The 26,978-nt window shown below is 36.0% G+C and overlaps 1 protein-coding gene across 3 annotated transcripts in view; it reads left to right on the top strand.

The window, feature by feature from the left end:
- The first annotated feature begins 414 nt into the window (after nucleotides 1-414).
- The window catches only part of LOC121376222 (doublesex- and mab-3-related transcription factor 2-like), a 42,226-nt gene continuing 15,662 nt past the window's right edge, over nucleotides 415-26,978 (top strand). The window contains exons 1-2 of one of the 3 annotated variants that reach the window (XM_041504037.1): nucleotides 415-503; nucleotides 3,214-3,377. The gene's annotated coding sequence lies outside the window, so the exon portion shown is untranslated. Of the gene's footprint in view, nucleotides 504-3,048; nucleotides 3,378-11,679; nucleotides 11,706-26,978 lie in introns of those variants that run through there. The other 2 variants (XM_041504039.1, XM_041504040.1) reach the window with 2 other exon arrangements.

Below are 26,978 nucleotides of genomic sequence, written 5' to 3'. Positions count from 1 at the left end.
GTTACTGTACCTAGTCCCGCGCTACCTTTATTCCCCGTCAGGTACGGATCAAGGCAAGACCGTAGAGACGACATTTTGGAGTTGTGGAGGTAGAGCACAATCAGTAGTGGAGGAGGCAATGTTGGTTTCTTTTGTTTATTTTGGTTGTTGGTGTGGGGGTTTTTGGGTGGATAAGCCAAATTGTTTTCTTTATTTATATAGAATATGACAAAAAATAATATGTATTTTTGTCCTCCAACTGGGGGTACCTATCCCCACTCTCCCCGGTTCCTACGGGCCTGTGAGAAGTGGGTGCTGGGGTACGCATTTGAATGGTATTTTGACATTTTCCGTGAAGTAATGAAAATAGTCGGAAACGTTACCATAAACATTTTAACATTCCTTTCACGTGACGTCAACAATGCTTTGGCGTGACGTCAACAAAGCTGTGACTTTTTAATATGCATATTGATGTCAAAGCGATACTACATACATTCTTCTGGATATAGTTTAACTTAAAGAAGGTAGGAAACAAATGTTTTATTTAACGACGCACGCAACACATTTTATTTACGGTTATATGGCGTCGGACATATGGTTAACTTAAGGACCACACAGATATTGAGAGAAGAAGCTGTCGCCACTTCATGGGCTACTGTTTTCGATTAGCAGCAAGGGATCTGTTATGTGATATTATTATATGCACCATACCACAGAGAGGATAGTACATAACACGGCCTTTGTTACACCGTTAACTTAAAGAAGTGTGCGAACAGAATCGCTTTTTGACATTTGTAAACATATGTATTTAAATGTGCATAAATGTAAAATATCTGTGCATGATCTAATAGTATCTAATACTACTGGATCTAATGTCGACAGCGAACTATAGGCTGGTAGGTACTGGGTTCGGATCCCAGTCGAGGCATGGAATTTTTAATCCAGATACCGACTCCAAACCCTGAGTGAGTGCTCCGCAAGGCTCAGTGGTTAGATGTAAACCACTTGCACCGACCAGTGATCCATAACTGGTTCAACAAAGGCCATGGTTTGTGCTATCCTGCCTGTGGGAAGCGCAAATAAAAGATCCCTTGCTGCTAATCGGAAAGAGTAGCCCATGTAGTGGCGACAGCGGGTTTCGTCTCAATATCTGTGTGGTCCTTAACCATATGTCTGACGCCATATAACCGTAAATAAAAATGTGTTAAGTGCGTCGTTAAATAAAACATTTCTTTCTTTCTTTGAATATAGCCGAATATCTATAGCCCCAAAACCTGGCCTTACTTTCCCAGATGCCAGGATCGCATCTGAGTACCGGTGCAATGTAGTATTTTCACCCCCGAAGAATACTGACTGGAGGTGTGGGGGGGGGGGGGGGGGTGAGAGAGTTTAGTACGGAGAATACTAATATGACTTTGTTTCTCGTAAAGGGACCTTTAGCGTAGAATATTTCAATATCCGTGGGAATTGTTTTTCTTAATCTTGCTATATAATTTATTATGTCTTGCTGCCTGTCGTAAAAGAGTAGCCTATGTGGCGACAGCGGGTTTCCTCTAAAAAAAACTGTGTCAGAGTGACCATATGTTTGACGTCCAATAGCCAATGAAAGATAAAAAAAAATCAATGTGCTCTAGTGGCGTCGTTAAATAAAACAAACTTTACTTGACCATAGTTGTTTCAGCCTTAATACGGCCACTAGTCTAACCAATGAACTAAATTTAACTCGTGCAAGTGTGCCTGGCGTACATCTAGCAGTGAACTGCTGTAGGTCCCACTGCGGGAACTTGACCCAACTAATGATCGAACTCGCACGTGTGTGTTGTGTATCAAGTATTATATTCCGCCATCAGTCGCCGAGCACCGCAGCATCAATCGGCGGATCTCTCGATTGTCTTTGAATCAAAACCACTTTCGCAAATCCGTTTCCTAATCGAAAGGTTAGCCAGATTTTTTTCCTTCCTCTTGTTCTCTAAGTCTAGGAAACAGATAGCCGGACGCATCGCAATCGACGTATCTATCCCCGTATCCTTTTCTCCACTGTTTTTCCGGTGTCTCTGAGAATGGTGGAAAAACAGTATCGGCTTTCCGGCGACTTCTACTTGCGGAATGAAATCGTCATCAGTGAGGCAACGGGTGATCTCGCGACGCCCTCTGGTGGGTGTTTTTGGACTGCCAGGAGTGGCTGGCCGTTGATCGTATCTGAGAACAAACACAGGTTTTTATCAGATCTCTGATCTCTCTGTTCTATTGATCAAAGGGTCTTCGGTAAACAATACATTTCTGAAATCAATTCCAAAACATGCAGGTGTAGTTTGTTATTTAAGTTGTTGTGTATTACTGGCAGCGGTAATGGAATATGTTTGGGCTAAACAGACTATAAAGAGATTTATTTAATCACAAATGAACCCCCACCCCCAGAATAACGGACACACAGAAAGAGAGACTGACTGACTGACCGACCGACCGACCGACCGACCGACGGATCGATTGACTGATTGACATTGACATTTTGTACAAAACCAGTTTATTGTGTTATGTATTGATGATAAAATGGCTGGATTCCCCCCAATGTTAAAGCGATCGCTTAATGTACAGGGATTGATCTCCGTCGGTGGGCCCATTGGGGGCTATTTGTCGAACAGTGCACCACAACTGGTGTAACAATGAATATATCCTGACTGTGGGGTGGTACACAGAAAAGATCATAGTGTTGATTGAAAAGAGTAGCCCGTGTACTGCCGGCAACAGGTTTCCTCTCTCATTATCTCATAATCTGTGTGGTCCTTATCCATATATGTCCGACGCCATATAACTGTAAATAAGAACATGCTGAGAGCGTTTTTCTTTTTTCTGGCTTACTTATAAAATGTCGTGTCAAACAAAATGTAATGTGAAAAATTGCTTTACCAAAGAGAACCTACAAAAATCGATGGTCAATTGCCCCCCCCCCCCCCCCAAATTTTTTTGTACCACAGCCCATATTATTCCTTTTTTTACAGCATGAAATACCAGTCGCTTAGAAACAGGAAGGGGGGAAATCCGGGGCCGAGGACGAAAATGTACGGGTTTCTTTCCTACTCTATATGAATAAATATAAATCTGGCTTGTGCCCCCAACCCCAATACAGACTGTGCCTCCCTCCCTCCAACTCCAGATGTCGTTCCTACGGGTCTGAATTCAATTACTTATTTATTCAAGTGTTATTTTTGCCCCATACATTTCATGATTTTTCAGTTTAAGCTCTTCTAACGTGAAGTTGTCCCATACTGACCAGTACATGAGGTTGCGGACATAAAAGGAAATCTCGGTGAGATGGTGGGGGGTATAACTCTCGAAGAAGTAAGGAACTCCGGTTTATCCTAGAAGGAAAACACTTCTGGGTCTGGTAGACAAACACGGTAGGTCATTTGATCATCATTTTTAAAAACACATATTAGATGTTAAGTGAAAAAAGAGAAGAGTTTGTTGTGTTTAACGACACCACTAGAGCATATTGATTTATTAATCATCGGCTACTGGATGTCATACATTTGGTTATTCTGACATATAGTCTTAAAGGGGGAAAACCCGCAACATTTTTCCATTAGTAGCAAGGGATCGTTTATATGCACCATCCCACAGACAGTAAAGCAGATACCACTGCCTTTGTTAGACCAGTCGTGGTCCACTGGCTGGAACGAGAAATAGTCCAATTGGCCCACCGACGGGGATCGATCCCAAACCGACAGCGCATCAAGGTTTACCACTGGGCTACGTCCCGCCACACAGATATTAAATAGGTTTACAATGGTATAGCGTTTCTGACATCACTTTGCTGTACCATGCACCACCGTTTCACCTATATATGAGTGTACATAAGCGGGGGAGGAGCGGGGCAAGTCCCCCCACCCCCACCCCGTGCTGGAAGTACATCCTCGTACTTGGGCAAAAACGAAAGAGATATTCAAGCAAAATGAGCCGGCCTGAAACCTTTTCACCATGTATTTCCATCATTTTGCCCACAATTTTAGTTGTAAGCCATGTAAAAATGCGTAGGAATTCGTTTGCAACCCTATTTAGTTGTTTGGTAGCAATGCTCATTAATATGAATAAATATTGTGATTCAGATTGGGGCATTTTCGTTAAATTCGGGCACAAAATTAGCCTGCCCCCTCCCCTCCCTTCTTACCAAATTGAGAGCCCGTACGCCTATGAGAAGGCCTTCCAAGTTAAATGCAATAAAATATGTTTCAATCAAACTGTCAATAGAACCATTGTTGTCTCGAAGTAAGACGGGGGGAAATGGAGGAAGGAGGAATTCTGGGCGTTGATGGAAGCGAAGGAAATTCTTTTTTTTGAAAACAAGTTTTAGTCCTCAGTGACATTTGAATCGTAACCAGATCCGCGTTTTAATGGGTTTTGTTTCAGTAACGGTTTGACTGAACACCCATCCTAAATGTCGTCGTTTCGGTCCGCCCTTTGTAGTGGCGAGCCAACAGAGATTAGCGCTTCCTCGCCTCTAGTGTGGAATTCTTGGACGGAGATCAAAATAGCACCGAGTTTGTCTTAGGTCTGGGGTGTTGTTATGTACCACTGGATGGCTGTCCCCGGGGGAGCAACCTGTAACAATCGACACATGTTTCAACAATCACGCGAATAAGAGAACCTGGTGAGACATTGCCTTACAACATTTGGAATTGCGTCCAGGATTTGACTATATATTAAACAAATACGTTACTGACAATAAATATTTTGACACAGAACATTTAGAACGTTTTCAATTAGAAACATAAGTCGAAAAGCACACACACCAAAAAACGTATGTGTATAAGTATGAAGGATAATTAATTTGCTTTATTTATCAGTGGGCGGGAGAGAGGTTTGTTTGTTTTGTTTCATGACACAACTGGAGCATATTGATTAATGAAAAATCGGCTATTGGATGTAAAAAAATTGGTATTTCTGACAAGTAGTCATCAGAGGAAAGCCGCTACTTTTTTCCTAATACAGCTAGGGATCTTTTATATGTACCATCCCATAGACAGGATAGCACATACCAGTTGTGGCGCACTGGCTGGAACGGGAAATAGACCAATGGGCCCACCGACGGGGATCGACCGCGCATCAAGCGAGCGCTTTACCACTGGGCTACGTCTGGCGGGAGGTAGCCCAGTGGTAATGCGCTCGCCTGATGCGCTGTCGGTCTGGGATTGCCAACCCCCCAAACCCCACCCCACCCCAACCCTTCCCCCCGCCCCAACTCCTATTGGACTATTTCTCGTTCAAGTCAATATACCACGATTGGAATATCAAAGGCCCTGGTATATGGTAGCTTGTCTGTGAGATAGTGCATATAGATAGTGCAAAACCAATAATTTCCGGCTGGGTCAAAGATCGAGGTGCACTGAGCTTTTAATAGAGACGTTAACACACAAGTCCTGTGATTAGTGATAAATGTCAGTGTGTTGATTGTGAAAAAAAAAAGTTTCATCTGGGCAAAAAATGTATGCAATTTTATTTCATCTAGTATCACTGTATCAGGTAGCCTTGTGCTTGAAACATGTGGGGTACATGTATAAAAAAAAAAAAAAAGTATTCAAATTTTGTGCGAAACTGTGGCTATACCGACAATGAGCCTTGAAAGGTACCAATTTCTTCAGCTGAGATTTATACATGCCAACCCACCTATGGTTTAAACATGAAGAAAGATGCAGGTAGTTTAGGCTGAAGGAAATTACAAACAGGATCATAATTACAAAAAGGACTTATTTTAAATATTTTTAGTTAAATGTTTGTGTTACTTTCATCATATATGTGTCCAAACTGCATGATTTTGAGTGCGTTTTTGACAATGTTCACACCCATACAAACCACACCCAAGCGGGAGTTGGCGGATATCACACATATATTTATGGAAACTTATAGAACCGATTCTCTTTTGTTCGGCATTTTTATTAATTTTCCAAAATCTGACATTATTAACTTGTGTTTATTGTTAATAATATGTGTAGAATGAAAAAAGTATTACCAAATCTGAAAACATGTTTAGAACATATTAAGTTTCATAAACAAACAGAATTATATTCATTATATTTATACCCTCCGGCAAAGGCTTCTAGAATAAGAAACAGATGGGAAAATATTGAGCAGGCTTTATTTTTATAAATGTATCAAGCAATATCTGTAAGTTTGTATAATATTCATGGATATATATTTTATTTTAATGTGACAATCATAGTTTTGTGTAGATGTATTGTATGTATTTAAATATGCAAGATCGAATGAAAATGAAAATGAAAAAATATATATATTTATGGAAACTTTGCTCATCAAAGCTTACAAAAAACCTCATTTGAATAAAGGTTTAGCCATTAAAGTTTTCACAAAATCAGCTTGTTTTAAAATTACCCAAAATGACCACGTCCCACTTTTGTCACAAGGAGAACCCGGTGTATGAATACCAAGCCTCGTTACGGCTAAACCGTTTGCACTGCTGGTGACGGACCAACTGTCATTTTTTAAAATAACTCCTTGGCTATCACCAGGCTTTAGAATTTACTTTCTATTCCAAATAATTAGCCTTTAAACATGGACCCAATGGAGCTGACTGTATACTACCTCTGTTAAAGGGACATTCCTGAGTTTGCTGCAATTTTAAGATGTTATCGACTAACAGAGACTTTTTACCGATTGTAATTATATATCAAATATATTTTTCTGCATAAAATATTAGTGGCTGTATATTAAATGTGTTTCTGGTCGTTCTAATATTTTTACTAGGTTAAAATTCATTTTATTTCCTAAAAATGTTTTTTTTCGTACGTACGAAATTATTAGAAGACAAAACCCAGTTTGGGCTTCTTATAAATATTAAGACGGTCAGAAACACATTGAATATACAGACAATGATATTCTAAACAAGAAAAGATATTTAATATGTAAGTTTAATCGTAGAAATATTTTATTAGTCATCTTAAAATGCAGCAAACTCAGGAATGTCCCTTTAATATTTTGAGGTTGGGGTGAGTAGTGATATTTATTGGTCATAGTTTGGTTGATATATTGCATACAGTGTTTTAAAACACAAACGTTAACATGGCCGGCTATGGGACTTGATTTTGTATAGTACATGTACACCTTATAACAGATCCCTTGCTACCAATGAAAAAAAAATGTAGCGGATATCCTAAGACTATATGTCGATATAACCGAATGTTTGACATTTAGTAGCCGATGATAAATAAATCAATGTGCTCTGAGTCTAGTGGTGTTGTTAAACAAGGATAAACTTCAACTTTGTTTACCACTTCTTAGAGCTATATTCCGTATTTTTCGAAAACCTTAGCTATGCCTCTGATTTGTTGCTATCATAACTCATAACATTATTGTTTTGTTAGGAAACGATTAATTTCCAACATTTGATGAACATGACAGCAACCTCAGAAAGTCTCCTTTTATTTGTTTTGATTAAAAATAACAAAAATCTTGACTCTTAAAGTCCAGCAACAGCCTTTATCGTTTATTTTTTATTTGTAGGCATATTTTTATACATTTTCACTTTTAACTCGACGAAGAGAAACATAAGAGAAACATTTGAGTGAAACAACAAGACAATCCGTGCTGTAAGCATAAATCACTCAACGCCGTCTGTTGTTTCAGTTGGCCAACAACGTCGCCATCTTGTTCCTCAATTCTCGCGTTCTCCCGCGGGCAAAGGAAGTCTCGCTAATTAAATGAGAACATACATAGGGCAAAGGGTTAGTGTAGAAGTGTTAGCCGGAGGGGTAACAGGCTGTCTCTGGTTTCACGATGGACAAAAGAAAACACCCGTGATTTAAAACCTTTCCTCAAATCGTAATGCTGTTACGAGTCCTGCATATGTTTCCCATCGAGGACAACCGGGATTGTATTTTCTTACACACTTAGACATCTTGAGACGGTGCGCAATGGCGGGACGGAGGGAAAAGGCAGAATACCTAGCTCATGCTGCGGGTCGGGTCGACCTCGCCTTCTCAATATTAGTTATTGGAAGAAGAAAAACTAGCATATGTTTTGTCAAGTTTCGTCCATTTATTATCGCAAATTATTAAAATCAAACAAGATATACGACTCCCAGACGATACAAGCAGACGTCAAGTGGACTTTCGCGCCAAAACCTGCAGAGATCACAACCATAAGCGATTCCATCACCCATGTCCGTAAATAAATGATACACATTGCACTTCCCCGTGACGTGCGTTAGGAAGTCACATATGGCACGACCAGCACGGGTCTGTTTGTAGTCAGCCACGGGTATTCCTTTTTGAGTTGTCTAGGATATCAATTAATTGGTCCTAATAGCAGGATTCTGTGACTCGCGGCCTTTGCGCTCTAGCATGATAAGGGTATTGGGTTGCTCAAAGAAAACAAACGCTTCTCGGTTGGTGTAGTAAATAGAATTCTGCTTACAGTTATTTTACAAGGAACTCGAGTACACACTGTCGAGCCAGTTCTTCGCGATACATCACTTTATGTTTTGGGTGTTTTTGTGTGCTTTTTTACCTTCGACCTTTAGAGAAAGCATTTTACAGTAGCAACTGATAATTAAATTTCTTTGGAAATGCGATTTATTTATGTCATTTTTTCTTTATTTAAATTTATACTTTTTATTTTTATTTATTTGAAAATAACTAAAGAGAAACGATATTTTTTACAGTAATACATGTATTTATCTATCTATTTTATCTGTCTGTCTTTATCTATCTGTCTGTCTGTCTGTCTGTCTATCTATCTATCTGTCTATCTATCATATATATATATATATATATATCAGTGGTATTCTTGGAATTGTAAGTGTTGTACATTTTCCAAACAAATTTAAATTTGAACCTAGTTGCAGAATGTCTTTATATTAGTAGTGTTATAACGTGTAGTTTTTGAAAGCGTTGTTCATTTTGTTGTTCTATACTATCTAACACGATAGTATAGTGTAGTCTATGTAATGCCTGTAAGCAAAAAGGTACAAAGTAAATTTTTGTTATGTATTTACAACAAGTTTGTTTTATTTAACGACGCCACTAGAGCACATTGATTTTTTATCTTATCATCGGCTATTGGACGTCAAACATATGGTCATTCTGACATTGTTTTTAGAGGAAACCCGCTGTCGCCACATAGGCTACTCTTTTACTACAGGCAGAAAGGGATCTTTTATTTGCGCTTCCCACAGGCAGGATAGCACAAACCATGGCCTTTGTTGAACCAGTTATGGATCACTGGTCGGTGCAAGTGGTTTACACCTACCCATTGAGCCTTGCGGAGCACTCACTCAGGGTTTGGAGTCGGTATCTGGATTAAAAATCCCATGCCTCGACTGGGATCCGAACCCAGTACCTACCAGCCTGTAGACCGATGGCCTAACCACGACGCCACCGACGCCGGTTTTATGTATTTACTGCTTTCAAAGAAAGTTTCATCAAATGCTGTGTTTTGCAAAATAGGTAGATATCATTTGTATGTGAAATATTGTAACCGTTGTATAAAATATTGGTGCAAACTGTTACATATGGAGTCATCCAGATATCCCAAAGCTTGGTTTGGTGTGTTGAAATGATATGATATAATTTATTGGGTGTTGCGTGTAAGAACACTTATTTCAGAAAAAGATTCTTTCTTTTTTTTTGATTGATCGAGAATATGGCAATATCAAATTAATACTTATTTTATCAAACATTTTCAGGAACAGAAAAGTAAATATTACATTTATCACAAAATAAAGATCAGATCGCTGGAGAATAATTATTTAGCAAATGTATGTGTGTATCATATAAACTGAACGTACAGAAAAAGCAGATATCTAGTTATAGAAAGAAATTAGACTATAATATTCTGTACACAGTGTAATCTCAATCAAGTTGAAGATGAATATAATTTTCATTTAGTATGTCCATATTACAGGAAATATTTCATTTCAGACTATTTTATAGTAAATCCTTCATGAGAAAATAGTATTTTATTGATTTCAAACCAAAGTGTAAAGTGTATCAAAGGAAGAGCCTTATGTCTAAATAAAAATCTGCCAGGTTAAATTAAATATATATTGTACACATAGCGCACTCCTTAATTGTTTTTAAAGTATCTTGGTCATGTGGCCTCAGTTATTGAATATGTGTCTTGTCTTGTTAGTAATGCCTAGATGAAACGTGACAAACAAAAACCACCATCCAGCAACCTGTCATATATCAGTCTGAAAACAGTTCCAATTTGTAAGATTAAATCTACATTTTATCTAACGAATTTTACTTATGAAATCAGTTTTCTCTAAAGAGATAGTAAAACGAAGACAGTACAATTTGATTTGCTTTGTACACGTCTATCGTTTTGGTCAATTTACAAAATGTTTGGAATTACGTCCATTATTTAGCAATGTTAATATACGTGTATTTGGTATTAACCTGATTGTTCTTGTATTATTCAAACAATCACTGTAGATTCGAGTCTTAACAAGGGGCATTTCTGACTTCGAAGACAGTGTAACATAAATATTTCCATTAACAGAGCATTTTTAACAATTAAAACTACATATTAATTATATTTTCTTGTTTAGAATACCAATATCCAATTTGTTTCTGATCGCCCTAAGACGGACAGACAACAAGCAAATTCTCTATATTTGTCTCACTTTATGGACAAATATCACCAAATACAGCAATGAAAATCGTGTATAAAACGATGTGTAAAAGTACACAAGTCACTCCTATAGCTCAAATTTGATGGACTTAAAATCTCATTTGAAAAGCTATTACAAACATTAGGACCTCAAATACATTGGTATTGATACATTTCCTTCCACTGGTTATTCTTGACTGTTTAAATGTAGTTTACATTTACAGCTATGTAAATTGTAATATAAGTCGCTGTGTATATTGTATGTATACTATAGAAGAGGGCCTCGTAAGTTGTCAAATTTGTGCCCAATTCTTTTGTTCTTTGTACAGTAAAATATGTTTTCAATCAATACATTGGTGATACAGATATTTATATTTTATGCTAGAAACTGTAATGACATGCAACTTTAATAACCACAAACGCTGTCAGACACATGCTACCATGATACAAAGTCAGCAGTATCTCCCTATAACTGAAAGCAATCTCAAAACAAGAAACACGTTCAGAAAGTATTTATAGGAAGGACGGGTCCAAAGGTGGGACCAGGGTGTATGTCTCCATTAAAAATATTCGAATGCCCCCTCATTTTTAACAATATGTTTACAATTTTCATTTCATGAATGTTTTATCGAAGTGCTCTATTTGAGGAGTTGGCCCATCTGCCGTTTTGTCCTAGGTCCCCTCCATGAAATATTCCCTAGATCCGCCCACATGACTATTGCTATGGATTCGAAAACAAAAATTATGTTTCCAGCTTGTCCCAGGTGGATTTATAATCAACCTACTAAACTTTTATTTGTAAAGTACTTGTTATTGCGGAGTGATGTAAAGAGTTACTTCCCTTACAGAATTACTAACATCTTTTTCGGATGCCTCTTGGGGGATCGCATTTTTTCCCCTCCCTTTTCACGAGATCTCGTGACGTTTATTGCTTCATAAAATCTGCTAAAATTGTGTTATTTACGAACCGAAGCGGTCTACTTGTTTTGGTGTTTGATTTCTCCAAGATGTCTTAAACTATTCCTAAATATTTTGGCTTGAAATGTTATTAAGACTTCTATTCGTCTTTTGACAGAACATAGAAGACGCCCATTTCTTTGGTAAGCATAATTTGTACTCATAATGTTCTTCTTACTTCTTTGCACAAGATATCCAAGTCGAAACGACAGACGTATTATTGTATTTTAAATCTCATATTTTTGCAAGACAGAGTCGAATGACAAAGTACAAGGAATTTCAATAAATATGTGAAATGGCCAAAACAAAATCAATAAAAACCGGGGCTTTTATCCTAGAAACATACCGAAAGGTTCCCTTTTAAAGGCTTTTTGTATAGCTGGAGAAGATTCAGTATTGCATTATTTGTTTGTAATGTTTTTAACTCTCCTCCCCGTCCACTTAGTTATTTTTAGGCTAGGTACCGTCCTAAAATGGTTCTTCGCGGTAAGGCTCAAAACTGGGTCTTGATCTTGGTCTGAGTCTGAGTTCAGAACCAGACCCAGACCCAGATCTAACTTAGGTGTGTTTTGGGCCTAACACTTTCTTTCAAGTATCTGTTTGAGTAAAACGTAAATCATTCCTGGGTCGGGATTTAGCCCAGTGGCAAAGCGCTCACCTGATGCGCGGTCAGTCTGGCATCGATCCTTGTCGGTGTCCAATCAGCCTATTTCTCATCCCAGCCAGTGCTCAAAAACTCGTATATCAAATACCGTAGTATGTGCTACCCTATATGTGGGACGATGCATATAAAAGATCTCTTGCTACAGATGGAAATAAATGTAGCGCGTTTCCGCTCTAAGACTATATATCAAAATTACCAAATGTTTGACATCCAATTAACCGATGATTAATTAATCAATGTCCTCTAGTGTTATCGTTAAGCAAAACAAAGTTAAACTTTTATACAAATGTCTGTGCGTGACACGCCTCTGATATATATTGTATTTAGATGCACTGCCGTACAAGGCTGTTCTGTCGTGTTACTGTAATATATTGGATGAGGATAAAGTCGAGAACACGCCAATCTCTACGTGTGTGTTCTCTCACTGGCGTGTTAGTTTTATTGCTTCTAGAGATGAACGCTTTTTGCGAGATCATCAAAACGAAATGGTTGTTTGCTTTGGGAAAAGCCTGCTTGCCCTCTCTTGAAAGATCATTAGTAGCGGCAGGCCAGTCGGTGACACTTGGAGGAAAATCGGAAACCTCACGCGACCTGTTTCTACATTAATGATAACACGGCTATTGATATACGACTTCACGCTGCGTAAATCTTAACTACAAAAAAATAGCTTTTATTTTTTGTTTTGGTGGGGTTTTTTAGCAATCTTATGTACATTGTTGGTTCATCTATAATTGTTAATATATGTCTTTATTTCAGTTTGGGCGGGACGTAGCCCAGTGGTATAGCGCTCGCTCGATGCGCGATCGGTCTGGGATCGATCTCCGTCGGTGGGCCCATTGCGCTATTTCTCGTTCCAGCCAGTGCACCACGACTGGTATGTCAAAGGCCATGGTACGTACTACCCTGTCTGTGGGATGGTGCATATAAAAGATTCCTTGCTGCTAATCGAAAAGAGTAGCCCATGAAGTGGCGACAGTTGGTTTCCTCTTGCATTATTTGTGTGGTCCTTAACCATATGTTTGACGCCATATAACCGTAAATAAAATGTGTTCAGTGCGTCGTTAAATAAAACATTTCTTTCTTTTTTTATTTCAGTTTATTAATTCTAGTAGTAGTAGGGTTTATTTCCTTTTAAACTATTGAAGCTGTACAATTTGACCTTTTTTTCCCCTTCTGGTTTTTTTTTGCCATCCATCTACATTATTGGTTTATTTATAATTGTTATAACTTATTATATGTCTTTGTTTCCTTTTAACGATTCTAGGACTCAATTATATAGGGTCTTATCCTATTTATTACATGGCAACTTTCCATTTTTGGGGGTGGGAGTAACTTTCCTCTGCCATGTCTTCTCCGTCTTCGCTAGCTACAGACCTTGTTTCAAAAGCGTACATTTTAAGTACATATTCAATGAGAAATTATGTGTATTTGGAGGAAGGACAAATCATTTATTGAGAAACTACATATATAAAGTCTACAGGAGTGCAGTCGGCGGAGGAACATAAAACGAAAATCCCAAAGAAAAAATTATTATAGAAGTAAGAAAATTTGTTTTATCTTGTTATGGAAGCAATCACGACTTTACCTAAAACATCCTTTCGATTCTGTCTTGTGCAGAGATGCGATTTTGACCCAGGAATATTGTTTTGTCATTCAGATTAGAAAAGTAAGACTTTCGGATATGATAAAAGACAGTGGACCAGACGGCCATCAGTTTAGTACACCCATCACATGTTGAGTAGCTTCTCATTCGATACTATAGCTTTTTACATTACTATTTCTCGTTCCAGTCAGTGGACCACGACTAGTATATTAAATGCCGTGATATGTTCTATCCTGTCTGTGGGCTAATGCATATAAAAGATGCTTTGCTACTGATGTAAAAAAAAACAATTAAAAATTAGCGGGTTTCCTTTTTAAGACATCCAATAACCGATTATATTATAAACCAATATGTTCTAGTGGTGTCGTTAAACAAAACAAATTTTAACTTTTTTACATTAATATTTGTACTGTGCACCATTTTAAAGTCAGCTATGTACGACGATGAAAACTGTACCGTCAATACACAACACATTCAACTGGTTTACTGCAAAATGGCGTTGTTCTGCACTGTATATAATATGTTCTGCTATTCAACTTCAAATAGTTATGATATATCTAGCCTCCAGATTCTGTAGCAGCTTAAAATATAAGTTTACCCTATATCACTCAGTCCCCTTAATATCTGATCATTTCATGATGTCTTTACCATTTTGGATTACATAGCATAAAATACCTAGAAATTTAGGGGGCTGAATGGTCTAGGGTGAAGTTGCATTTTGTCCCTCTGGAACTCAGATTAATATATACGTACGTTATAATGGTAAAAAAAAAAGAGACATCAAAAGCAGTAAGTAATACAATGCTAACGCACAAGCTTTATACGGTTAATCTGAAATCTCTCCGTGGAAGCGATGATTTATGTTCTCAAGTACATTACTCTGAAATCAAGTAAGCCGACTATTTCTTCTATTGCAGCTATAAATAACAGCCCTGTCTCAAAACCACAGGGGCGGAGAGTAATTTGTCCCTCCCAAATAACTAGCGTCATGGGTTATCGGATACACGCTGATAAAAGATGTGATATCATGTATATATGTCACCACACATTTTTGTCATGACGTGATTTCCACGAAACATTATTTCAGTGAAATTTAGTATGCGATTGAAAACCAGTCTATGAAAATTAACTGATTCTCACCAATGGCGATGTTTCCGCGACGTAACTTTTTGGTAGAATTTATTAAATTAACCGATTCTTTAACAGTGACAAAACTTCCACTAGACATCATTTCATGGTAGAATTTAGTGTATGGTTAAAACCAGTCTATGTCAGTTAATTGTGTTTCCATTACCTTTTTGGCAATAATACATTTATATTTTGCCCCAAAAAATATACATTTTGTAGGCATGGATAAATATTTATAAGTAAAATAATATAATGTGCACATTGCTGGGAATGGTAAGTAGCAACGAGTTACAATCGATAAAAGTCAACAGTAAATGGGTAATATATACATAGCAATAATATACAATATAATAACATATGTCATGTATCAATGTTGTCTGTTCTATGCGTGGTAGCAGTGGTCAAATACACAATTTAAATAGCTGTTTTGAATTGTCGCTGGACAAGAGTTGCGTTGATTTAAATGATAGTTTATTGTGTGTATAATAAAAAGGTTTAATATATGTATCTCTTATGGTACTGTAGAAAGGATACACTAGAACAAAGTAATATTCGTCTTCTACTACATTCATGTTGCACAACCCATGTCAAGGGTAAAATACACACGCACGTGCACACGCACACACTCGGGACACATTAAACGTTCATGTTTCTTCTTCATTTAATGCACAACGCTCACAAATATGTACAATTTGCAAAGAAAACACATGATGTTGTACTATGTATCAAACAATAGTTTTCCATTAAAAATATGTGGACCGCTGGATACGCAAATGAATGTGATTAAATAAGCCCTGTCCAAAGAGATAAGGTTACATTGGTCACTTGCTGAAGAGTTTGTTAATATTTAAAATCATAAAGTGTCGAATCTACCGCACAGATTCGCATGGCATTTAACAGCGACCTTACCCACTTGGTCAACCAAGTCTTCCACAAAAAATGGAAGCCCAGTGAACCGTAGTTAAGAAAGTGTGCTGGCATACATTAAGTAATAATATACAGCAATGTATAAATTGCAACGGCTAATGATGCACTCGGAGACATAGTAATAGTCCATAGGCAGACCCAGTAAATATAATATTTAAGGTTGTTCTTACTCAAATGATATGCGGGGTGTTTGTTTTTCTACTTCATAGCTTTGCTTGGCTTCGTTTTGGAGAGGCATACTATTTAATTAGACATACATTGACATATCAAATATTTGACTAATAGCAATAAGAGTTAAAAACCAAAAATATTTATTTTAATGTTATCTTTACAACCAAATATCACTAGATCGGTGGAGAGTTTTAAATTACATGTATTCATACATGAGTTCAATACCCAACTGGAATAATCATTCAAAAAATTATGAATGATTTTATATTCCCATAATATATACACTATAAATTATTTTCCTTTATAAAAAAGTATATATTTTACTGTCAAGTTTTAAGATGCCAAAATGTTTAATAGGAGTTAATATTCTGTCCAATATTTTGTACTGGAACCATCTTAGTTTTATTTCTTGTATTTCAAATAGATAGTATGCCATTTAAGTTTTGAAATAAAATAATTTCGTGTTTTGTTTCGTTTTGTATCGTTGTTGGGTTTCTTTGTGTGTGTTTTGGTTTGTTGTTGGGTTTTGTTGTTGTTTTTTCTTTTGTTGGGGGGGGGGGGGGGGAGGGATGTATTTGAGAATTTGGTACTTCAAAAGATATAAGTGTATTATTATAATATACATTTTCCTAAATTTTCATTGAATGAGATAATCATCTAGAGGGATATTAATTGTGTCTCTCATTTATTTAGTTTTGTTTTCCTATGGTATGCCTTAAGTGAGTTGACAACTACCTGATATTTTAAAAAGAATTAATTTAATCCGTGTTACTGCGGTTCACAAGCCATTTCTTTTTTTAAAACAGATTTCCTGTTGATTTTTATATTGAAATTATAAAAGAATGGTTGTGATAAGAAGTGTTCAAAAGATAAAACATTAATTAATGATAAGAAGTCACGGAATACAATGATATAATCTTTCTTAAATCAATTATTAATATTAATAAATAGAACTTTAAAAGAAACATTTTGGAGAAGAGTGGGCATTCTTACATTTATGTCAATTAACTGATTTAACATACTTATCTTAAAGGGACATTCCTGAGTTTGCTGCATTATAATATGTTTCCGACTAATAAAATATTTCTACGATTAAGCTTACATATTAAATATATTTTCTTGTTTAGAATATCAGTGTCTGTATATTCAATGTGTTTCTGTTTGTCTTAATATTCGTAAAACGCCCAACTGATTTGGTCTTCAAATAATTTCGTACGTATGAAAAAACAATATTCTAGGAAATAAAATGAAATTTAACCTAGTACAAATATTAGAACGATCAGAAACATGTTTAATATACAGCCACTGATATTTTATGCAGAAAAAATATATTTGATATGTAATTACAATAGTTAAAAAGTCTCCGTTAGTCAATAACATCTTAAAAAGTGAAGCAAACTCAGGAATGTCCCTTTAAAGTAGCGAATAAAACTAACATTGACAACGTAAATTACTTTTCTGTTAGCTAAATGTAGATGTGGTCTAAACTATGTTAAATTGTTAAATTATTGTTGTACACTTTGTTGTACAATTTGTTGTACAATTGTTAAATTATTGTTGTACACTTTGTTGTACAATTGTTAAATTATTGGTGTACACTTTGTTGTACAATTGTTAAATTATTTTTGTTCATTTTAATAACTAGAAAATAATCCCAGTCACTCCCTGTCCAAAACATCAAACTTTATTTTGGTGGGGGTTTTTTTTATAAATTTATTTCCCTTGCGAACACTTTACGGTGGTTTCATTTAAATTGGTTATAACAGTACTTGGTCATGCGATGCGATTTTACTGAGTTTGTCACTTTTTGCAATATATTTGAATTTCACCATTATTACTCCCACGTCGAAATGAAAAACATTTTGATTTGTAAAGTAATCAGCAACCGTATACTTCTAACTCTTTTAAAGTGTTGAAAATACAAAAACAATTAACTTCAAAAACAAACTTTTTCTGTTCAACAGCTTTGTTAATACTGTTCAGCGTCGCGTTGTTTGACGAATGGAACATTTTGAGAGAACGAAACAGACGTTTCTTTCAATAAGAGAAAGAAAAACTCACTTTCATATGACTTAAAACCATAATTGCAATTCCATAAAGCGGTAGAGAAGAAAAAAAAACCAAGATGTGTATATCAGTTAATTCTAAAAACAAAAGGTTTGTTTTATCTTGAATGCAGTGAACAGGTGCGCGAATGGGTCGTTTAAGGAATGCCTCAATCGTAAATCTTGCCTCGATGACGCGTGGATTCCGATAGCAACTTGACTGGGACTCCGCTTCTGCCAATTATGCGTAGTATCAGACGGGAAACTCGTTTAACATGTCATTTTACAATTTAATACTTAAATTGTTTGTAATAATAGTGAAATGAACAGGTTCATAGAGTTGAGTAGTTACAGCACGTAGTTTGTAATAATTATTTTCCTATTTTAATCTTCAATTTAATACGAACTTAACGTTTACCATATACAGGAATAGTTTTTTTGAAAATAGTATTTAAGGGTGCACAAACCAGCTTCGCTGGTGTCGTGGTTAAGCCATCGGACATAAGTCTGGTAGATACAGGGTTCGCAGCCCGGTACCGGCTCCCACTCAGAGCGAGTTTTCACGACTCCATGGGTAAGTGTAAGACCACTACACCCTCTTCTCTCTCATTAACAACTAAGAACTAACCCACCAACCCACTGTCCTGGACAGATAGCCCAGATAGCTGAGGTGTGTGCCCAGGACAGCATGATTGAACCTTAATTAGATATGAGCACGAAAATAAGTTGAAATGAAATAAATAAGGGTCCACAATATTATATTGTATGTCATATTTGCCCATGTTGACCAACAATTATAAATCTTAAATGATAAACAATAATAAATTATAATATTTTCTTAATGTATTTTCATAATCAACTCGATAATGTCAAAAGTGTAATATGCTGTCACTTGACATAAACGGTATCTTTCTCAAGACTTCTGGGTAAAACCAGAAACAGAAAATTATATGTTGCACATCCATTAAAACGGAAGCAAGCTATTCGCCCTCAAAGAAATATGGCTGCATATTAAGTACACTAGAACTGGGCTCTTTCATCCGCTAAAGATTTCCCAATATGTTTTTATGTTGGCAAATTAATTACTCGCTTGTCATTATTTTGAGCAGTTCATGATACAATGAAAATAAAAATTAATAAATAATTTTGGCGGAGAGCAGCCATTGTGCAATCTTTAAAACAGCTTCTTTAATAATCACATAACAGGAAGGCATATTGGTCTTGTTGGTGGTACTGGGTGATATATATTGCTGTCGTAATGTTTTAATAGTTGTGGGGTCTAACTTTTTCATAAAATGACTACTTTTCAGTATATTATACCAGAATGTGACTTTTCACAGTTCTAATACCTCCATCATAAAAACCCAACCCAACAAACAATAACAAGAAACAAACAAAAACTACGCCGCAATTTAAGTATGTTTTGTTTTATCATTATAGTATAAGTCTATCTAACTGGTCACGATATAACAACATTGGCTACAGCTACAAATAGCAACAAGGGAATTTTGCTGTTTACCATAACACGACTTTTGATATGTCTCTCATCAGGCACTGATGGGACGTGTGAAAAAACCGACATGTCATGTGACTAGTTGCAGTTAACAGAGCTGGACTACGTTTACGTCGAAAATATTAAAATTTAATTAGACGTGTTAGTATTTTTTATTAATAATTAATGCACTAATTAATGAGTTTACTGTTTCTCTTGAGCAATAATCGATTTATTTCAAGCGCTAGGCTGATGCATTCGGATACAAAGATGGTTTAAATTTGAACGATAAAACCAATATCCACGATCATGACCGTATCTCTGTACAATACAGAGTCGAATGGGCTAGAAAGATGAACTTTTCAAACGAAATGTAAAAGGAAATGGGTTTTTTTTTTATATAACGACGCACTCAACACATTTTATTTACGGTTATATGGCGTCGGACATATGGTGAAGGACCACACAGATACTAGTATTGAGAGAGGAAACCCGCTGTCGCCACTTCATGGGTTACTCTTTTCGATTAGCAGCAAGTGATTTTTTATATGCACCATTCCACAGACAGGGTAGTACATACCGCGGCCTTTGATATACCAGTCGTGGTGCACTGGCTGGAACCAGAAATAGCCCAATGGGCCCACCGACGGGATCGATCCTAGACCGACCGCGCATCGATCGAGTGCTTTACCACTGGGCTACGTTCCGCCCCTCTTTTCAAACGAGTAACACTGCACTGTAAGTAATAAAACAAAGTCTCAAACACTGAAGTTTCTCAACGTTTCGTTGATATACTATAAGTTAACATCATCAGGAGAGGGGCCAGTCGGTTGGCCCATTTGTGGTATTTCTCGTTCCAGCCAGTGCACCACGACTGGTATATCAAAGGCTGTGGTATGTTCTGTCCTGTCTGTGGTATGGTGCATATAAAAGATTACTTGCGGCATTAGGAAAAATGTAGTGGGTTTCCTCTGATCACTACGTGTCAGAATAACCAAACGTTTGACATCCAATAGCCAATGGTGTTGAACAAACTAAACTTGTTTCACCAGGAGAAGACTGAACAAAAAAAACTATTCATTTAAAAAGGTGTGTAAACGTTAAATGTCTTCGAAACTGCATTTCAAATAAAAATCTATTTCACTGATTCATTTCCATACACGATTCATCTGACCTCACTGGAAGACCTCCGTGTTGAGGGATCGCTGTTTTGCGGGGGGGTCACGGCTCGCACCAGTGACTTTACAGTAAATTATCAGTTGTATCTAAACTTCTTCAAACTTCTCTCCACCACGTCTTGCGCTCCGTACAAATCTGTCCCCCATCGCGCCAGACGTCAGCCGAAGGGCGTGACTGTTTCTCGCGAGCAGCCAATCAGATCGCGTTTTCGTTTTTCTCTCTCGGCTTCTCTTTCAAGACACATGTGAATAATTGCGACCAATAAAACGTATTTACACCACATCTTAATGTGTTCTCTGTGAGGGTCACACCGAGACATATATCTCTTGTTTATAAGCAGTGAAGCAATTATATTCATTCATTGTTGCCTGTGAACGAAGGCGTTTGTTTGGAAGGCGATAAAACAAGTAAGTTATATTCCAGTTCTGTCACGTTTACAATCTGTTAATAGCTGTTAATATCATAGGAAAAGTTATATTTTCTATTTTATTTCATGTTTTTAAAATAATGGGTTACGGTGGTCCTTTAAATAGCCATTATCCATGTCTTGATATTATCTTCAGCATCAAAATCTATGGAAAAATATTAAGTAGTTCAATAGTTTTATTAAACTGGCAAATTGTATGGTAAAGTGTAAAAAAAATATTTTTTAAACGTAATTATATACATTCAAGTATACAATGAGTATCTGTTTAAATATATTTAAAAATAAAAAAATGAGTTTTGATATAATGTGTATTTACTAGCAAACTATTGACTAATACAAAATACTAATACGCTTCCATCATAGTATGAAAATTGGATCATTTTATTTAGAAAAAGGTAATAAAACAGTTTTAGTTTGTTTGTTTATTAATTATTGTAAGAAAATTAAATATTTATTATAAAACAATACATGCTTTCAACGAGGTTTAGTAATATTCTATATTGTGCATGAAATTCTTTAATAATAATGATGATAATATAATAATAATAATAATAATACATGCAACAACAATAATTGTTTAATTGATTTTATTCTAATTGTTTAGAATAATTTATTATTAAAATCTATAAACTCTAAATGTTTTATTACTTCTTATCTATTCCATCAATGTGTTATAACACTAGTATTAACACAATATCATATTCAGTTGCTTTCTAATATGAACCTAGCCTGATTTAAATTGTAAACTTTAAAGTATTTTACAATACTACTTTTTATGAATTTGACATGTTTATGGTTACATTTTCTATGCATTATAGATATATAATTAAAATACATTTGAATGTCTTTGTTAATATATTGTATACTACTATATACTAGTACATATTTAAAAAAATATTAATGTTTTGCACACATAATGATAGTTTTGTTGTTTTGGTTTAAGATTTAATTTTTTATACAACTAGTTTTATAATTAAATATTCTAAACCCTTCATATTAAAGTCAAGGGACAAGTGTTTAGTTTATTAACAGTCCGAAGTTTCCAAGTTTGTGTCTTCGTGATACATTATAAATTTACATAGCGTCATGTTCTATTTACAATGCATTTTTATATAAAGAAATTGTATAGAAATATTTTCTCTATCTTCCATTTATTTATTCATTCATTCATCCACCCGTTTATTCATTTTCTCAATTATTTATTTACTTACTTACTTACATAATTATTTACTGATTTAGTGATATACATGTAGTTATTTATTTTCTTATCTACTACCTACTAACCTATCTACAGCGTATTTATTTAAAATTCCATTTAATTTCGTTTGCTTTTTGTTTGTTGTTTGTCTTTTTTTCCTTCCATCATTTTGTCCGTATATTTTATTTAACGTTTTAATTTTTTATAAATTAATACTTACCGGTAAAACATAAATGTAAGTTGAATTAAATGACTACAATATGATTTTTAAATATTAAACTTATACTATTTATAAGTGTTTATAATGACAGTGTTTAAATGTTAAAGTCATCAAGTTAGCAAATCAATTATTTCTATAGATCACTTAATACCACTTAATTTCTCCTCAAAAAGTTAACACATGTAGTTTAATATCTTACATCATGATCGTTCACAATAGCAGTGTTTAAAATATAATGCTCAAGTTTCTATATTATGAGTGTTATGAAATTAAATATTTCTACAGATCACACTCGATTACTCCACAAAAATAATATCTTACATCCTAATCGTTTTTATTTGTAAAAAAAAAACCCAACATTTTATGTAACATTTATGCTTTTCTAAAGTCATAAAAAAGTAATTTACTTTCTTTTTAACTGGGAAAAATGTGACTTCGCCTTTATTTAATATAGACAAAAATAATAGAATCGCTTCTGTTATCTTATAATCATTATTTTGCGAGTTATAATTTTATTATATATTAATTTTCATTTTCTTATGATCCCCCTCCAAACCTCCCCCAAAGTTCCCTTGGCATTCCACCTCATGTCACTGCCCCCCCCCCCCCCCCCCCCCCCCCCCCAAAATGGATTTTCTGGATTCAGAGATATGTATGTTTAAATTAATTTATATATTAAATTTGTTTATATATTTAGGTACAGCATTTTACTTGGTTCGGCGTATAATGTGAAGTAAACAAATTGCTTTATATAATTTATACATTTGTTTTGATTGTATATGCATTTTGTGTTTGTCCGTCCGTCCATGTTTTTGTGCGTGTGTGCGATTTGTTCGGAACCAATTACCATATCATACAGTTTACAAGTTATTTGTCTTTTCGAGCTATTAGCGTAGAACACCTCAGCAAATATTTACATACATCTACTTTGATGTCTAACATATGGTGATTTAAATCTGATTTAAAACTTGGTCAAGTGATGAGAGAGAAAACCGGCTGCCGCCAATGAATAATAACAATGCATTTTTGTGTATATACTTCCCCATAGACATTTGTATATACTTCTCCACAGACAGAGCAGCACACATCACAATTTGTTATATACAAGTCATGGCGAAATGGTTGGGACAGAAATAAATCTATTGTGTCCACCGAGTGGGATCGATCCTCCGACCCATTTGCACCTCAAGTTGTATTCCACCTCATGCGGATCTCAAAAAATGTCATGTGATCAGGCCTGATTCAATTGAAATATTTAGAAGAACAGAGTGATACTGATGTTTTTAATTTATGTACGTTTCCCAAAAAGGACGTAAAATAATTATTATCACCTACATAAATTACGAAATATAGGTGATAGTTATGAAAGGTATAATAGAGCAGAATGAAGAAGAAGAACCACAATTATGCACTGTAGTCCAATTGACTACAAAATCAATAACTGGTACAGATTAAAACTAAAACGTGTTATTAAATTAAAAGAAAGGTTTTCGTTTTTCACGGACAGTCTTGTGACAATATAAGGACATTCTGTAGTATAGTTTGCTTAACTCGATTGTCCACATTCATTTTTAAGCCATAAATTGTAATATCGTTTTTAAAAAGTCAATGAGTGAATGAATGAATCTATAAATGAATGTATGAGTGTATAAATAAATGAATCATGAACGAAACCATGAATAAATCAAGTAAAATAACGAACGAATGAATGAATGTTCTATTTATTTCTAAAATAGTCAATTTTTTATTTTATAAAAGAAACACAATATACATGATCAATATACTTGATCAAATGTCAGATAACATACAGTCGTATTCACATGTTCATTCACTCGAGCGATAACTACACACATGTACACTCGCAAATACGCTCTCAATATTCTATCAACACCGGATTTCCATTTATTTATTGGGGCAGGATGTAGCTCAGTGGTAGAGCGCTCGCCTGAGGTGCTATTGATCACAGGATCGATCTCCTTCTAAGGAATCTTGAATGTTTTGCCGTCTCACCCACTGCCCCACGACAAAAGGTTATAATATGCACTGTACTGTGTGTTGGTAAATGTATATAAAATATCATTTTCTGCTCTCTCTCTCTCTCTCTCTCTCTCTCTCTCTCTCTCTCTCTCTCTCTCTCTCTCTCTCTCTCTCTCTCTCTCTCTCTGACAGTTGTCGAAATATCTTTACTGGAAATTTCATCCCTCTTAAACCACCAGAAAGAGGACTGCCCGTTTAAAATAAAAACTAGCACTAGAGCTTATTTAGAACAGTCTTTTCATACCATGTCTTTCTCTTACACACAGTCTCACACACTCTGTATCTCTGTGTGTGTGTGTGTGTGTGTGTGTGTGTGTGTGTGTGTGTGTGTCTCTCTCTCTCTCTCTCTCTCTCTCTCTCTCTCTCTCTCTCTCTCTCTCTCTCTCTCTCTCTCTCTCTCTCTCTCTCTCCCTTGGTCTACCCCATCATCAAGCAGCGCAATGCTCCTAGAACGCACCGCGGTACCGGGTTCACCCATGTGTTTATTACCAGGTTGCCATTCAGTAATGTTATAACATTTAGAACAAAAAACACACGATTACTTTGGCCTTTATGCAAGCGGAGACTTGTACTCGACAGAACATATCCTTCCTGCGACCTTTTTATGATGATATTCAAAACACGTGTGTGTGTGTGTGTGTGTGTGTGTGTGTGTGTGTGTGTTTGTGTACGTTACGTCCGCGCCGAAATCTTACAATCTACACACTGCTTAGATGGGATCAGTTCATTGTACGTTCAAACCTTGCTATAACGGGCTCCTTGTGTAACAGTTGTCTGTCTATTAAGACCGCAGACTTTATTATTAGTGTAAGATATATTCGGTTATTACAGCAAGAAACTAGTTTTAGTGGAAAAGACCACGATGTCGTAAAGCTATTATTGTTAGTATCCTATTAAAATCAAAATCAAAGAATATATCTGTCTATAGGGGACGGATGCAGTGTTTTTAAGGGGTGCATAACCAATATGACATTTTGAGTTTGTTATCCATGTTTAATAATCTATTTAAATAGGGGGGAGTCACAGTTAGCACCTCGGCACCATGGATTCTCCTTTTTGTCTGGTTGTAAAAGCCAATCTCGATTTGTTTCCCCCCATTGTTTAGCAGAGTACTAGTAAACCACTACCATGTTTTAACTTTAAGTAACAGACCCTAGGTTTTAAACACTACGGTGTTTGTTTCACTATTAGAGCTGTTTTGGATAACTGAAATCAGACAGATTTTATTGTTTATATTATCCATTTCCCTACATTCCAATTGTTTTTGATCATCTAAGTGTTTCTAATGTCACGAAATGCATTTTTCATAGTTGTAAAATAACGGTTATGGAGACGAGCTCTATACTAGTTTTTTGTTAGTGTGTTCTTTGTTCTAAGGATATGTCCCCGTTTCAAGAGATTCTTGTTTCACTCTATTGTAACTGTATCCAAATGTGTTACAGGTTTGTAGATTAACCAAACATATGGGGGCGGGACGTAGCCCAGTGGTAAAACACCCGCTCGATGCGCGGTTGGTCTGGGATCGATCCCCGTCGGTGGGCAGATTGGGCTATTTCTTGTTCCAGCCAGTGCACCACGACTGGTATATCAAAGGCCGTGGTATGTGTTATCCTGTCTGTGGGATGGTGCATATAAAAGATCCATTGCTGCTAACCGAATAGAGTAGCCCATGAAGTGGCGACAGCGGGTTTCCTCTCTCAATATCTGTGTGGTCCTTAACCATATGTCTGACGCCATACAACCGTAAAATAAAATGTATTGAGTGCGTCGTTAAGTAAAATATTTTCTTCTTCCAAACAGTGTGTGCATTTTCACAGGATGAAACTAGGTCTGTGACTTTAAGATATATTGTTTTAAAGTATATACTAAAGTTCCTTCCGAAAACAAAACTTTCCAATATATCTGTGTCTAAAGGGGTCGATATAGTTGGGAGTTTTCCAAGAGGTGCCTTTTGAATCTGCTGTTCATTTTAAAGGCACTATTCAAAAGGGGATCCTATGCCAACATCACGCCCTTTTTGTCTGGTTGTAGAAGGAAATCTCCATTTGACTTGTAAAAAATTAGGAAGAAATCAACATCTGTGTGTGAAACCGACACTGTGATCTCTTTCATCTGTTACAGTTTAGTGTCAAGTACATTTGATTATTTTTGTGTGAGAACTAACTCTATTGTTTCCTGATCATGTTCATTCAGTGTAGGTATGAATCAATTTCAGCCGCATTACAGAATACTTGGGAATCCTGCTAAACAGGACGTTTATTTTATCAGTGTCGCTTGCATATTATCTGACCCATGCTGACCTTGTGTTGTCAATTCTTGATATGT

This window comes from Gigantopelta aegis, chromosome 6 (genome assembly GCF_016097555.1).
Source record: "Gigantopelta aegis isolate Gae_Host chromosome 6, Gae_host_genome, whole genome shotgun sequence".
NCBI classification, from domain to species: Eukaryota; Metazoa; Mollusca; class Gastropoda; order Neomphalida; family Peltospiridae; genus Gigantopelta; species Gigantopelta aegis.
This window is presented reverse-complemented; position numbering and strand designations above follow the sequence as displayed.